The sequence below is a fragment of the Bos indicus genome, chromosome 7 (genome assembly GCF_029378745.1).
Source record: "Bos indicus isolate NIAB-ARS_2022 breed Sahiwal x Tharparkar chromosome 7, NIAB-ARS_B.indTharparkar_mat_pri_1.0, whole genome shotgun sequence".
Classification (NCBI taxonomy): Eukaryota; Metazoa; Chordata; class Mammalia; order Artiodactyla; family Bovidae; genus Bos; species Bos indicus.
The window spans coordinates 25,950,133-25,964,901 of NC_091766.1; the positions used below are offsets into that span (position 1 = coordinate 25,950,133).

General features: G+C 40.0%; 1 protein-coding gene and 1 long non-coding RNA gene across 2 annotated transcripts in view; one reads left to right on the forward strand and one right to left on the reverse strand.

Annotated features, from left to right (window-relative positions):
* Positions 1–14,769, reverse strand: part of CCDC192 (coiled-coil domain containing 192) — a 228,412-nt gene that overhangs the window by 146,048 nt on the left and 67,595 nt on the right. The window lies entirely within an intron of this gene.
* LOC139184116 (uncharacterized) overlaps positions 1–14,769 on the forward strand; it is a 311,899-nt gene that overhangs the window by 22,578 nt on the left and 274,552 nt on the right. The window lies entirely within an intron of this gene.

Consider the following 14,769-nt stretch of genomic DNA (forward strand, 5'->3'; position numbering starts at 1 on the left):
AATTTCACTAAAAATTTGGATTTTCATCTTCGGAAAAATTGGATAATTTGGCCAACTTGGGCTTTATTCTCACTTTTATGTAAATCATGCACTTTCCAGATTCATATGACTTGTCCTGGCCATCTTCCCTCTCTTGCATTACTTACTTGGCCTTTGAATGCAGTTGAATTTGCTTTTTGTGTTATTATAAATAGCTGGGGATTAAAAAAATATGCACTCCAACCAGCTATAGTTACAATGAGTAAAGATTAACTATTTGCATGTTATGCCCTTGGCTTCATTTAATGGAAATTATAGAAACAGTCATATAAAATCTATTAATATACTTGCTGATCTGATATTTTTGATGGGTTTTTCCCTTTCACTATATCTCTCAATATCCTCTATATGAAATCCAACAAAAACTCATTTCAGAATTAACTCATTAGAAAATAAGTAATAACCTCTCCTCCCCCTAATACCATAAGAACTAGTTGATTATTTTCCCTGTTTTGCCTTTGACCATTCAGAAGACCAAAGCTATATTTCTGTTGTAACTGTACTGTAAGGAAATTCAGGACTTAAACACAAATACTCTATTTTTTCTTCTTTTATTGCTATTTTATTTCAATATATATTTTCTCAATTATGGTTATTTATATGCTTTAAAAAATTCAACTATTTCATCCTTGTATTTTTATAGACCATCTCAAATTCTTTGTGAAATTAGAGTATAAATAAATAAGTATGGTTAAATTAAACATTATAGTTAATGTTTAATAACAGTATAAATTATATCAAGAGAAGAGATAAAGCTGAATATTCATAAATGCCAGGCTATATTTATTTAAGATATAAATTTTTATTTGATTATTATTTTTCCCTTTTGAAAATAGGATAAAGTTATAAAGAATTTCTTGGTGTTTCTAGATCATTTGCTGTTAACTAGAGGGAAATGATTTGTTGTTGTTTCATTTTTAAAAATTAACATTAAAAAGCAGCCATCATCTACAGACAGATATGTTCTCTCATTTACTTGTCCAATCACTCCACAAGGCATCTATTGAACAGCTATTTGTGTCAAGAACTGTGTGTGAATAAAGTCAAGTTCTAGAACTTGAGGACTCAACTAATGGAGTAGAATAAAGGCTAAAAGAGATATCCATAGAATGCAGACTAGAGGGAAGGTGAGTTTCTGTCTGAGGAGTCAGCAGAGATTCTTACCCGGGGACTTGTGTAAAGCTTGTTGAAAGGCCAGTAGAGGTTGAAGTAGGGGCAAGAGCTTAATTCGTGAAGAGATGGAGGCCTGTAGGTAAAGTCAGTGAATTCCAAACCCTCAAATCAGCACTGTCTTTGAGTATCAAGATACTCAAAGGGAAGGGATGGAGGAATAGGTCAGGAGATGAAGCTGGCAAAGGGAAAATTGTAGGGACCTGGCTGAGGTCCTTACTTGCCATGATAGCTATTTACTCTGTTGCCGTCAATGAGCAGCCTGTGAGAGTTTTAAGTAAGACTCATGTAACTGATTCTGTAGTCCATGGAACCAGTTCTGAAAAAACTGCCCAGGATGCTTTTATGGAATCAATCTTATTAATTCTCTTAAGGCTTCTTTTTAAAACTTTTATTGGAGTATAGTTGATTTACAATATTGTGTTAATTTCTACTGTACAGCTACATGAATCCATTATACATATACATATAACCACTTTTTTTAAAGATTCTTTGCCCATATTGGTCATTACAGTGTAGGGAGTAGAGTTCGCTGTGCTGTACTATAGGTTCTTATTAGTTATCTATTTTATACACAGCAGTGTGTATATGTCAATCTCTGTCTCCAAATTTAACCCTCCCTGCTTTCCCCCTTGGTAACCAAGAGTTTGTTTTCTACATCTGTGAATATATTTGTTTTGTAAATAAGTTCATTTATATTGTATTTTTTTCAGATTCTACATATAAGCTATATCATATGATATTTGTCTGTCTCACTGACTTCACTCTAGCTCCATCCTTGTTGTTGCAAATGGCATTATTTTGTTCTTTTATGGCTGAGTAATATTCTATTGTAATATTCTACTATTGTATTATAATATTCTAATATTATAGTAATATTCTATATGTACTACATCTTCTTTTTTTATTCTTTCACATTTTAGAAAGTTTATCTTTGTGTGTGTGTTGGTTTCTGCCAAACTTCAATGTGAATCAGCCATAGGGATGCATATGTCCCTTCTCTCTTGAACCTCCCTCCTTCTTCCCTCCATCCCACCCCTCTAGGTTGTTACAGAGCCTTGGTTTGAGGTCCCTGAGTCATACAGCAAATTCCCATTGGCTATCTATTTTACATATGGGACATAAGTTTCCATGTCACTCTTTCCATGCATCCCATCCTCTCCTTCCCCCTACTCACATGTCCATAAGTCTGTTCTCTATGTCTGTATTTCCATTGCTGCCCTGCAAATAATTTCATCAGTACCATCTTTCTAGATCCATATATATGCATTAGTATATATTTGTTTTTTCCTTTCTGACTTACTTCACTCTGTATAATAGGCTCTAGGTTCATCCACCTCGTTAGAAATGATTCAAATGTGTTCCTTTTAATGGCTGAGAAACATTCCGTTGTATATATGTACCACGTCTTCTTTATCCATTCTGCTTTTGATGGGCATTTAGGTTACTACTATGTCACAGGTGTTGTAAATAGTGCTGCAATGAACATTGAGATTGCATGTTGAGATTTATGCCCAGGAATGGGCTTGCTGGGTCATATGGTGTTCTATATTAACTTTTTTAAGGAACCTCCATACTGTTCTCCAGAGTGGCTGCACCAATCTACATTCTTACCAACAGTGTAGGAGGGTTCCCTTTTCTCCAAATCCTCTTCAGCATTCATTGTTTGTTGATTTTTTTATGATGACCATTCTGACCAGTGTGAGGTGATAAGTCATTGTGGTTTTGATTTGCATTTCTCTCATAATTAGTGATGTTGAGCATCTTTTCATGTGCTTTTTGGCCATTTGTATGTCGTCTGTGGAGAAATGTCAAGTCTATTTAGATCTTCTGCCCACTTTTGGATTTGATTTTGGTTTTTTTTTTTTTTTTTGGATGTAGAACTGCATGAGCTTTTGGAGATTTTGGAGAATAATCTCTTGTCAGTCACTTTCTTTGCAAATATTTTCTCCCCTTCCATGTGTTGTCTTTTGGTTTCTTTAAGGTTTTCTTTGCTGTGCAAAAGCTTTTAAGTTTAATTAGGTCCCATTTGTTTGTTTTTGTTTCTGTTTTCATTACTATAAGAAGTGGATTGAAAAAAGATATTCCTGTGATTTATGTCAGAGAGTATTCTGCCTATATTTTCCTTTAAGCATTTTATAGTATTCAGCCTTACATTGAAGACTTTAATTCATATTGAGTTTATTTTTGTGTATGGTGTTGGAAAATGCTCTAATTTCATTTGTTTACATGTAGCTGTCCAATTTTCCTAGCACCACTTACTGAAGAGACTGTCTTTTCTCCATTGTATATTCTCGCCTCCTTTGTCATATATCAGTTGACCATAGGTCAGTTCCGTTCAGTTCAGTTCAGTCTCTCAGTCATGTCCGACTCTTTGTAACCCCATGAACCACAGCATGCCAGACCTCCCTGTCCATCACCAACTCCTAGAGTCCACCCAAACCCATGTCCACTGAGTCAGTGATGCCATCCAACCATCTCATCCTCTGTTGTCCCCTTCCCCTCCTACCCTCAATCTTTCCCAGCATCAGGGTCTTTTCAAATGAGTCAGCTCTCCACATCAGGTGGCCAAAGTATTGGAGCTTCAGCTTCAACATCAGTCCCTCCAATGAACACCCAGGACCATAGGTGCATAGGTTTATCTCTGGCCTTTATGTCCCGTTACATTGATCTGTATTTGTTATTGTGCCAGTACCAAACTGTTTTGATTACTGTAGCTTTGTAGGATAGCTGGAAGCCTGATTCCTCTAGCTGTATTTTTAATACTGCTTTGGCTATTTGGGGGCTTTTGTGTTTCCATACAAATTGTTAGTTCTAATTCTATGAAAAATGCCATTGGTAATTTGATAGGCATTGCATTCCACCTATAAATTGCTTTGGGTAGTATAGTAATTTTGACAATATTGATTCTTCCAATCTATGGTATATCTCTAGTCAGTGGTACCGATGCTGGGAGAACTGCCCAGGGCACTTTTATAGAATCAGTTTTATTATTGATACTTTTCTGATGATTTGTTGTTTAATTTGGTATTGATGCATTTCAGAAAGAATTTAGGGTAGATTGAAAAGGTAAATAAATTGAACTAGAAGTCACTAAAATAAGAACTTGAAAGATACATTAAGAAGGAGTTAAGGGTAGGGAAGCAGGTGTGAAGGTTGGTTCATACAGCTCATGCCCTGACATCCTACATTATCACTTTCTAGAGACAAGGTATAGAGGACTTGGCTCCAGCCTTTCTGATAGTCAAAATAACTATTAATAGAAGCACAGAATCCATGGAGTAAAAGCAAGTCCGATGCTCAGTGGAAGTGCCAATATTCCTGATACAGAAATTACAGAAAGACATATTCTCTAGTACAATAATAAATGTCTTTAACAATAATCTGACAGTGAGTATATTGAAAAACTCCATAGGGCAACTTTTTTTTAAATAAAATCTTCCCAAACTAAGTCATTAGCATCATGCTATACTACCTCCCTTGTATTCAATAAAAGCAATTCTAGGACAACTTGACGGAGAAGGCAATGACATCCCACTCCAGTACTCTTGCCTGGAAAATCCTATGGACAGAGGAGCCTGGTAGGCTGCAGTCCATGGGGTCGCTAAGAGTTGGACACGACTGAACGACTTCACTTTCACTTTTCACTTTCATACATTGGAGAAGGAAATGGCAACCCACTCCAGTGTTCTTGCCTGGAGAATCCCAGCAACGGGGGAGCCTGGTGGGCTGCCATCTATGGGGTCGCACAGAGTCGGACACAACTGAAGTGACTTAGCAGCAGCAGCAGCAGCAAGACAACTTGATGCAGTCTAGAAATGTGACTTTTTGCTAATCTCACTTAATTCAGGAAGGATTTTAGGGTATCTATCTGAAAGGGAAAAGTGGACCTTATTTCAGGCACTCTTCTGTGATATGCTTCCTTTCATCCCAGCTTTTCAAAGCTAAATATTGAGCTCAAATATCACTCTTGGAGTGCAGTTAAGCACAGAACTGTCTGGTAGAAATGGTCAGCTGGGTTGGGGCTAGAATTAACATCTGGTTTTAGAAATTGTGGCGCCTGAAATAACTGTTTAAATTAAAAGGCTGCTCACCTTCCTTCACTCAGTCACTCGCTGATTAACTGATTCATTCATTTTTTTTTTTAACAAATATTTATTGAGAACCTGCTACTGGGCAAACACCATGAATCAGAAACTTACAGTCTAATCAGAGATAAAGACAGACACACAATTAATTCAAAAGGAGATAGTTCTACAAAAGGCTTCAGAAGACATTCTCCAGGGGGAGAAATGAGCTAAGGAAGTACTAACAGACTTAGGATTCTCCTCAGAAATTAATTTTGAGTCTTTGATTAATCAGCTTCCTAGCACTCTCTATAAACAAACTGGCAGCGAAAATGAAGTACTCATTCCAACAGATTATTTGTGACAACCCCATAAAATTGTGGAACTGTTACTGCAACGGTCCATTTTGGAATAACTGTTAATAACTTTTTTGAACCTTGGTATGTGTCAGGCACTCTGCCAACTACTTTATAGGCATTACCTCACTTCGCCAGTTTATGTATCTTCCATGGCACCCTAGGAGGCTAAAGAATGCTACTAGCTTCATTACACAAATGGGAAGAGAAGAACTTTATAAACCCTTGTCAGTCATGCAGCTGGGGTAGCAGGGCTAAGTCCCTAACCCAGCAACTAGCTCTCCGTTACTGCTCTTATACCGGCAGGAATTAGGTTTTCCCAGGCAAGAATATTGGAGTGGATTGCCATTTCCTTCCCCAGGGAGCTTCCCAGTCCAGTGATTGAACCTGGGTCTCCTGCACTGTGGGGAGACTGTACCAACTGAGCCACCAGGGAAGCCCCAATACCAGGCCCAGTGGCCTTTACAAAACCCTCATGATTCATATCTATAGCTTATCTCTCCATTCTTCATAATGGAAAGGTATGACTCTCACTCATCTTAAAGTGATTTCAATTATTAAGAGAACAAATAACATGATTTCTAGTAGCTGCTGATAATAATAGTATAGAGTGAGTTCTTTGTGAGCATTAATGGCTGGTGGTTTATAAAGATTAATGCAGCTCAGGAGCAAAGAGGAAAGTGCTGGGAACAATCTTGTGTTGTTCCCACCTGATTTTTTGACAAGCAATTAGAGAGTATACCAAAAATGTATGAATATATTGAAATGTTTGGGCCTCTAAACTCTGTATAATTCTTTTGAGAGGATGTTGGTATAAGTCCAAGATTATCAAGTAAATGAAATATACGTTTGAAGAAATGCATAGTCAGCTAATAGGTATTCACAGAATAAGTGGATTAGATTATGTGTCCAAGTATGTGACTAACAAAAATCAGACACATGCCGTGATTCTAAAGTCGCTGGAGGGACAAGGATTGTCCTTGGGGGTTTGTTCATCTTGAACTTACTCATCACCTATGGAGAGTGAGCAAACAGGCCCCATATCCAGTTAGAGAAGGGAAAATGAGCCTTCTGGCTATCAACAGAATCCAGGCTTGCTTGTTCTGAGTGACCAAACTCAGGCCTCAGGTCCCTGCATTCTCAATCTGCCTTCACTAGTAGAGGATCCTACAGCTAATATGAGTGGCTCTCACAGCAACATTTTGTGCCTTGGCTTTCTGAGGCCAAAAAAAAAAAAAAGAGAGAGAGAGGGAGAAAGAGAAAAAGAGAGAAAAAGGTAATTTTAATTAAGGTCCTGGTGGCATTCCAAAGTTTTATACTGATATTGCCTCATCCATGTGCTATGTTATTTAACCACTTCTTGCTGGGCGAGAGCTATGTAATGGCTCATAATTCAGAGGGTACTACCTTCAGAGATTATGAGCAACCTGCTGATGTGAAGTGAGAGCTCAGACTCTCTTCTTCCGCGCTCACTGAGATGTTTGGCAGCAACACTCACCAGTGGGATTGGAAAGCCTCTGTCATACTTCAGTGAAATGTCACCTCTCCAGTGCAAGCGCATAGGAGATGCACCATGGGATAACCACATAAAGGGTTCAAATGAAGGTTCAAAATAGTCATTAAGCCCAGATAACCTAACCAACGAAGGTAGGATGTAGAGAGGGTTAACTATAATCAACTAATGCAATAAACATATTTCTGAGATTTATCCCACACGTGGCCATTTAGTAACAATGGCTTCTGTTCATAGACAATCACTGAGGAATTTTCCATTTGGATTAACGTGTCTGGCTCAAAAAGAAAGACCCACAGGGGAGGAATTTCCCCATTCCTCATTGGCTCCAGGTAGGACTCTATCAGATCCCATTAGCAAAGTCTCTCAGCTGATTCACTCTGATATGAGGTCTATAGATGGTAATAAAGTTAAAAGATGATAAATAAGTTAATTTTTAGATATTAATTAATTAATAATTAATTTATTGATTGATACAACCAGCACCTGTGTTGGCACATATATTTAGCAAAAATTTTCAAATGAAAGTGAAATCATGCTTATGAAACAGGAGCCCTGGAGTCAGAATATCTACACTCAGGTCTTTGCTTTGTTCCATGTAAGCTATTTTCTGTGAGCAGGCTTCTCTGACACACTTTCCTCATCTGATAAAGGTGGAGTACTCCCTGCCTCACAGGACTGTTGTGAAAAACAGATGACATAATGTGGGTGGGAGCATTTAGAAAAGTGCAGGTTATTGTATGACTCTAAGGTATTAATTACTGTCACATTATCCTAAAATTAGTCATGACAAGCTGCAGGAACAAGGTAATACTTCTAGAGTACACAGAAGTGTGAGCTTTAGAGGGGAAGGAGCGGGAAGACCGTTCTCCTTTGGTTCATCAGTTGGACAAACGTGTCCCATATGCCATGGTCCCGGCTTGCTATACTAAGAGCGAGGCCTGGAGATGCTTCCCAGAGGCAGGAGTTATGAGGGTGACAGCAAGATGCTGGCCAGGGACAATGGTACTGGGGAGAGTGGAGAGTCTAGGCTGAAAGAGATGGGGATTGTCCTGGACGGTGCAGTGATCTCAGACATGAGCCATCGTGAGAATCACTGGAGGACTTGAAAAACATATTGCTGGTTCCCACTCCCAGAGCTTCTGATTCAGAAGGTGTGCGATGAGACCTCAAAACTTGCATTTCAAGTCCCGGGTGACTCTCATGCTTCTGGTCCTGGGGCCACACTTTGAGAACCATCTCGATAGTATAAGAATTACTGCATCTCAGCTGTAAACAATCAAATCTGATTCTGATGAGTATACAGAAATAGGTAAATTTTTTCAAGCTAGTTAGGGTTATTTGGTGGTTCCTAAAATGGACAGGAGTCAGATTCAGAAACAGACAGGAGCTAGAGCAATCCTGGCCCAGCAGCTCAAGCTCCGGTGCCGTGACGCCTGGGTGTCACTGGTAGGGTATATCAGTTCCTTGTGTCTTTCCTCTCTTGCTTCCCCTGAATTAATATTCAGAGTCCAACTGGCAACATACCTATTCCCAGCTAGTAGCTGACAGGGTACTTTGAGTTATCGGCCTTCCAAGACTGCACAATGAGAGAGACATATTTGGAAAGGATATCAAGGTACTGCTGAGGAGGGAGTGTTAATGAATGCTTAGGCAGCCAAAAAACAGCAGCAACAAAAATGGCCCATGTTCTCTATCATAGTAGGAAAAGACTAATTAGTAGAGGGCCTGGAATTCTAGGGAAGAGGAGTCCGCACTGGATCTAAATTGGTGACTCTTGTGGATCCTTACTTTGGAAAGTAAAATGGGAATTGATAGCTTCTTTAGAGAAGGAAAGGAAGCAATTAAACCAATTCTTGGAGAAAATTCTGACATGGTACTCATGGTGGTCCTTCCATGCCCTCTGCTCCTGACTGAGTATCAGGACTGTTGCTTCCAGGTCTAAGTATGTCTTTAGAAACTTTAGAAAGTTCAGGAGCTTCTGATTTCAAAGACACATGTATCTAAAGAAGAGAGAGAAGTCGCTCAGTCGTGTCCGACTCTTTGCGACCCCATGGACTGTAGCCCACCAGGATCCTCGGTCCATGGGATTTTCCAGGCATGAATACTGGAGTGGGTTGCCATTTCCTTCTCCAGGGGATCTTTCAGACCCAGGGATCGAACCTGGGTCTCCCTCATTGTAGGCAGACGCTTTACCGTCCAAGCTACCAGGGAAGCCTACAGCTTGAAGCACCCTGTGTAATTCATTGGAAGGGTTTCTTCTTCTGGATATTTGTAACTGTTCATCATGAATTATTTCAAGCATACAGGACAGAATAAAGAACAGTGTCACACTCAAGCATTTATCATCCAGTCGTCTAGACTTCTCTTTTGGAATAATCCTATGGAATATTATAGACCTCTGGGCTCTGGTCGAATCTTGGTGGTAGCTAGACCAAGAGATGAACTAGCCATTGGGATGGAGGTAAGGGGTGAGGGGAAGCAAACCTCTGGACTTCTGCAGGCAATCACATTGTCGATGGCAGAGTGAATGAACAAGGATGAGTAATTATATTTCCCAAATACTACAAGTAGGCAAGCAATGAATTCAACAATTTGAAAGGCATTCATTTTAAAAGATTTTTTTCCCCCTCCTTTAAGACTCATAGTCCTGATTCAAATTGCCCTAATATGGGCAATAATCTTTAAGTTATTATAAACACTCAGTTGAAATATTTGTTTAATCCCATATAGGTCTCTTAAGTAGATAAAATCATGCTGACTGGAGTAATGAAAATGCCCAGGGCAAGTTAGTCCTGTGGGTGGCTCAAGTGGGTGTCCACGTGTGTGCTGAGAGGGGCAGTTCTTGGCAATCTTTTAAAAGTGTAAGCTGTGACAAGGCTTCCTAAAGTTCATGGGATGAGATTTTAATCTTCAAAATATTAGCAGTGACAGTTTTACTCTGAAATGTTGAGGCTTGTACCTTTTCCACATTGCATAGCTATCAATTTAATTATATAATAATATAATTTGACTATTGGTTTCTAGAAGAGTGAATCCTGAATAAAAAGAAACTAAGACCTTGGATTGTTAATTTTCATGTTAAGACCATAGTGTCCTTCATCTGCTCTTCTTGCTTCTTCTGCAATTGAGGTTTCTTACAACTTTTTCTTTCTCTGCTATTTTTTCCTTTTATTTTCACTCTAAGGAATCATTACCTTTTTGTCCCTTCCATGTTGTACCTTGAAAGTATCAATTTCAGATTAAAGTAATGCCTTATGTAACTGGCATTTCTAAGGAATCACATTGCATAAAATAACTTTCCCAGAGATTTTAAAGTGAGCTATTATAAATTCCGAAATAACCTTATTTTAAATTTATCCCTTTTAGCAATTCATTTCAATGAAATCTGTACAAAGCATTGAACCAGACACTGTGAGAGGCATAAAGAAAAACAAACTTGCTGTCTATCCTTGAAGTGCTCACAGTCTTGGGGAAGAGCTGGGCCCATCAAATAATTCTGTTGTGGGTCATAGTGTGACAAATGACAGAAGACAGGTGCAGAGGAGGGCTGTGAAAGTACCAAGGAAGGAGAGATCACTTCCAGTTTGATGGTCAGACAAAAGTGTCTGGAAGGAACAATCTTGATAAAGCATGGGAAAAATCTGGTGAACACAAGGATGGGGACATATTCCAGTTGCAAATGAGCAAAGGTCCCAGGGCAGGAATTCATGGCCATACTCAGGGATCACAGATGTGTGATGGAGAGGAGACAGGAGAAGGGATTGGCCCCTCATTTTCAGTGTGATAAAAGCCATAGTCAGGAGGTTGGACTTTATTTTGGGAAAATGGGCAACTGTGATAGTACTCGGCATTGGAACAGGGGAAATGACACGATCAGGGTAAAATTCAGTTAAGCAACATATATTGAGTGATTTGCAGTGAGCCCACACATTCTTGGTGCCACCCTCAATGTCCTTCATGTCCAGTGGTGGACAGAGATGTAAACAGAGAGCATCAGTAAAATGTGAGCGGAAAGTAACAAAACTATAGAGCAACTGTGAAAGTGAAAGTCTCTCAATCATCTCTGACTCTTTGCAACCCCTTGGACTATAGTCCATGGAATTCTCCAGGCCAAAATACTGGAATGGGTAGCCTTTCCCTTTCCCAACTCAGGGATTGAACCCAGGTCTCCCACTTTGTGGGCAGATTCTTTACCAGCTGAGCCACAAGGTAAGTCCAAGAATACTGGAGTGGGTAGCCTATCCCTTCTCCAGCAGATCTTCCCGACCCAGGAATTGAATCACCATCTTCTGCATTGCAGGTGGATTCTTTACCAACTGAGCTATGAGGGAAGCCATAGAGCAACTATACCCCAATAAAAATAAATAGATAAAACACAGTGTTTCAAGCCAAAATAGATGGTGTACAGGAGATTAGGGAGCCCAGAGAAGGTACCCTGGGGGCTAAGGGAGAGGTTAGTCTTTGATACAAGTCTTACAGACAGAATAACATTTATTTGGAAAAAGGAGAGAGAAGGATAGCTCGGACCATGAGAGTGCAGAGAGCAAAGTCCCAGGGCACCGACAGACTCTGGCTGTGTAGAGAAAGGTGACAGCTCTATTTTACTAGCTTACTGGACTGAGGCAGAGAGAGGGGTGAGAGAGAACAGGGAAATGAAGGCTAGGCATGGGACAGTCCTGTGGGAAAATTTCCAGAGTAGCAGGAAGCCAGGAGAGCCTGGTGGTGGTCACATCCTGCAGAAGGGTTACACTTGGGAGGCACAGCCAGACAGAAATTCTAGACTCTATATGTGACTCTCACATACTGTAGGTGGTGTAAATCCTAACTGCTTGAAAAACTCATTAATACTCTTGGTTACTTCTTAACCTTGAACGTTCCAGCACTCCCAGGAGCCTTCTGATGTCATGTCTCCTCACTGCATCCTCAGGGCTCCACTCCCACACCTTGGTCCATTCATCCCCCTTCTCTTCTCTGATCCTCCAGGACATTTCATTCTCCCATGAGTGTTAACCTCCAGCTCTGTTTGGTTTTCTGCCCCCACATCAAATCTTCATACAGTTTTTTATCCTTTCTCTCTTCTGCAAACAGGGCTTGATGGTGTGAGAGCAAGTGGGCTACACTGTGATTGGGTGAGGCGGTAGGCAGGGGTAGTGGTGGCTCTGAACTTGAATATGTTGGTAATTTGGGGCTAGTAGCAATAATTGAGATCTATGATGGTCAAAAAGAGCTAGGGATTGGCAGGACAATGGAATCAAAGACATGGAAGTGAGATAACTTGTAAAAGTATACTCAGAGGCAACAATTAGCAAAATATGAGGTACAAGCAGAAACAGGTGGGATTTTAATACTGTTTTAAGTTTGGATCTACAGTATATAATAACACTGTGATATTATTCACCATGCCTAGGGAACACAGACGAACACACTGAAGAGAGAAGAATAAAAAATGATAAATTTGACTTTGTATGTGCTGAACCTAGGATATCCACCAGATATTCAAGTTGTATTTAGCAAACCTAGAGTTTTGATTCAATGCAGTATACCAGCAATCTCCAAGGTTGTATGCTTAAAATGTCACTCGAGGACAAACACCACTGGGAAATTACATACTCTGGCCCTGTTTTGGAGATTGATTATACACTAATAAATCCTGCAGGAAGTGAACATATTTAATTTAACTTTATTTCCAATGCCTGTCTCTCTTTTTTTTCAGAATACTTATTAACATAATTTAAATTTTTTTTCCAGGAACAGTGTTTTAAGAAATGCTCATTATAGCACTAAGGAGCTGTGATCAGAAGATTATTAAGATAGAACTTGGTAGAGGAGGAAGGTATGCTTATTTGCATGGAAGGAAGAGTTGAAGAATTATGAACTGATTAATCACTCAGAGTAGATAGAGAAAGGAGACTAAAGACAGAAGCTTTATCAACATGTTTGACACTTCCAATGGTGTGTGGGAAATACAATTTAGAGAGGTAGCAAGTTGAGAGAGCAAAAGCATAGATTTCACAATCAACATGTGTGTGACAAATGATCTAATTTCTAAGACTCAGTTTTCTTATCTGAAAAATAATGCTCACCTTTTTGAGTTGTATTGAGAAGTAAAATAGGTAATACATAAAGCACCTATCACCTAGGAAACACATGGTCCGCTTCAGTAAACATTATTATTAACATTATTTTCATTTAAATATTCTTGATGAGCAAGCAAAACTTTAATGATTAATCTGCTATATTATAAGTTGAGCATTGACAATTACACAGGAGAAATCTCGTTGGTTGGTATCAATACCCTAACACAAGGGAGCACTCCCAGTTCAGACACACCTGGGGCAGGACCAGCATGAAACAGGAATCGACTGCAGAAGCTAAATAGTGGAAGAAGACACTGCAGGAATTTCCCTAAGGCTCCCATGACCATGATTTTTCATGTTTTTCATGAAGAGATGCTGGAAGCTAATACTGAACCTTAGCAAATCTCTCTCCTTAAAACATTCTGAGCTACAAACCCCCTGGGTGAATGGCTGTAGGGATCCACCTGGCATGAGGTGACATCCTCTGACAATAGTCATTATCCAGTACCCTGAAAGGCAGGCCAGGGGGGAGGCATCAGGGAGAGAATGCTCGGCTATGAGAGATGTTTCTATCTGAATCAGTCACAGTGTCATCAGTGTAGGCCTGAGTCACATTCAGTCTTGGTCAGTTGAGCACACAAGGCCAGAAAAGAATCTAAATTTAGTCTAAAACTCTGCTAACTGCCACTGCAGATTAGCTTCTCTCTGCTGCTGCTGCTAAGTCGCTTCAGTCATGTCCGACTCTGTGCGACCCCATAGATGGCAGCCCACTAGGCTCCTCTGTCCCTGGGATTCTCCAGGCAAGAACACTGGAGTGGGTTGCCATTTCCTTCTCCAATGCATGAAAGTGAAAAGTGAAAGTGAAGTCGCTCAGTCGTGCCCGACTCTTAGCGACCCCATGGACTGCAGCCTACCAGGCTCCTCTATCCATGGGATTTTCCAGGTAAGAGTACTCTCTACCCCAGGACAAAAACTGGGGAAACTATTGTGGTTTTTATCCAAATCAGATCACTGCAAACCTCAAAGGGCTGGTGATCAGAATATACTATTCTGCAGTCTTTTCTCCAGGACTTCTGGGCTTCAGTCTCTCAGATTGGTCTGAGTTTGTTGTTGTTCAGACTGGCCATGGAAGGTGACTGGCCACTCTTCTTAATCAATAAGTCATTCCATAGTACGCGGGATGTGGATGGAGGAGATAACTGAGAGGATGGCGAATGACTGAGGAAACACTCCCGGCATTCTCAGATCCTTGAGAAGGGGCAATGACAGGACCACAGCCATTGGTTTATGCACATGGATCCACAAGGCTGTTGTGGCAGGAGATGTTCATTAAGCTGTTCTCTAAGTGAAGACAGGGTAAAGTATAAATGAAATTTCCCCTGGAACTTCAGAGGGTCTTTCTCTCTCTCGGGGAAGACTTGTAGCAGAAAATTGGCAGTTCATTATCTGATTTGTTCATATGGTCATTAGCCTAAAAACCAGAAGACTGGGGCAAAATAACTATATATAAAATAATGCTGCTCAAAATATGGTCTAAAGATGGG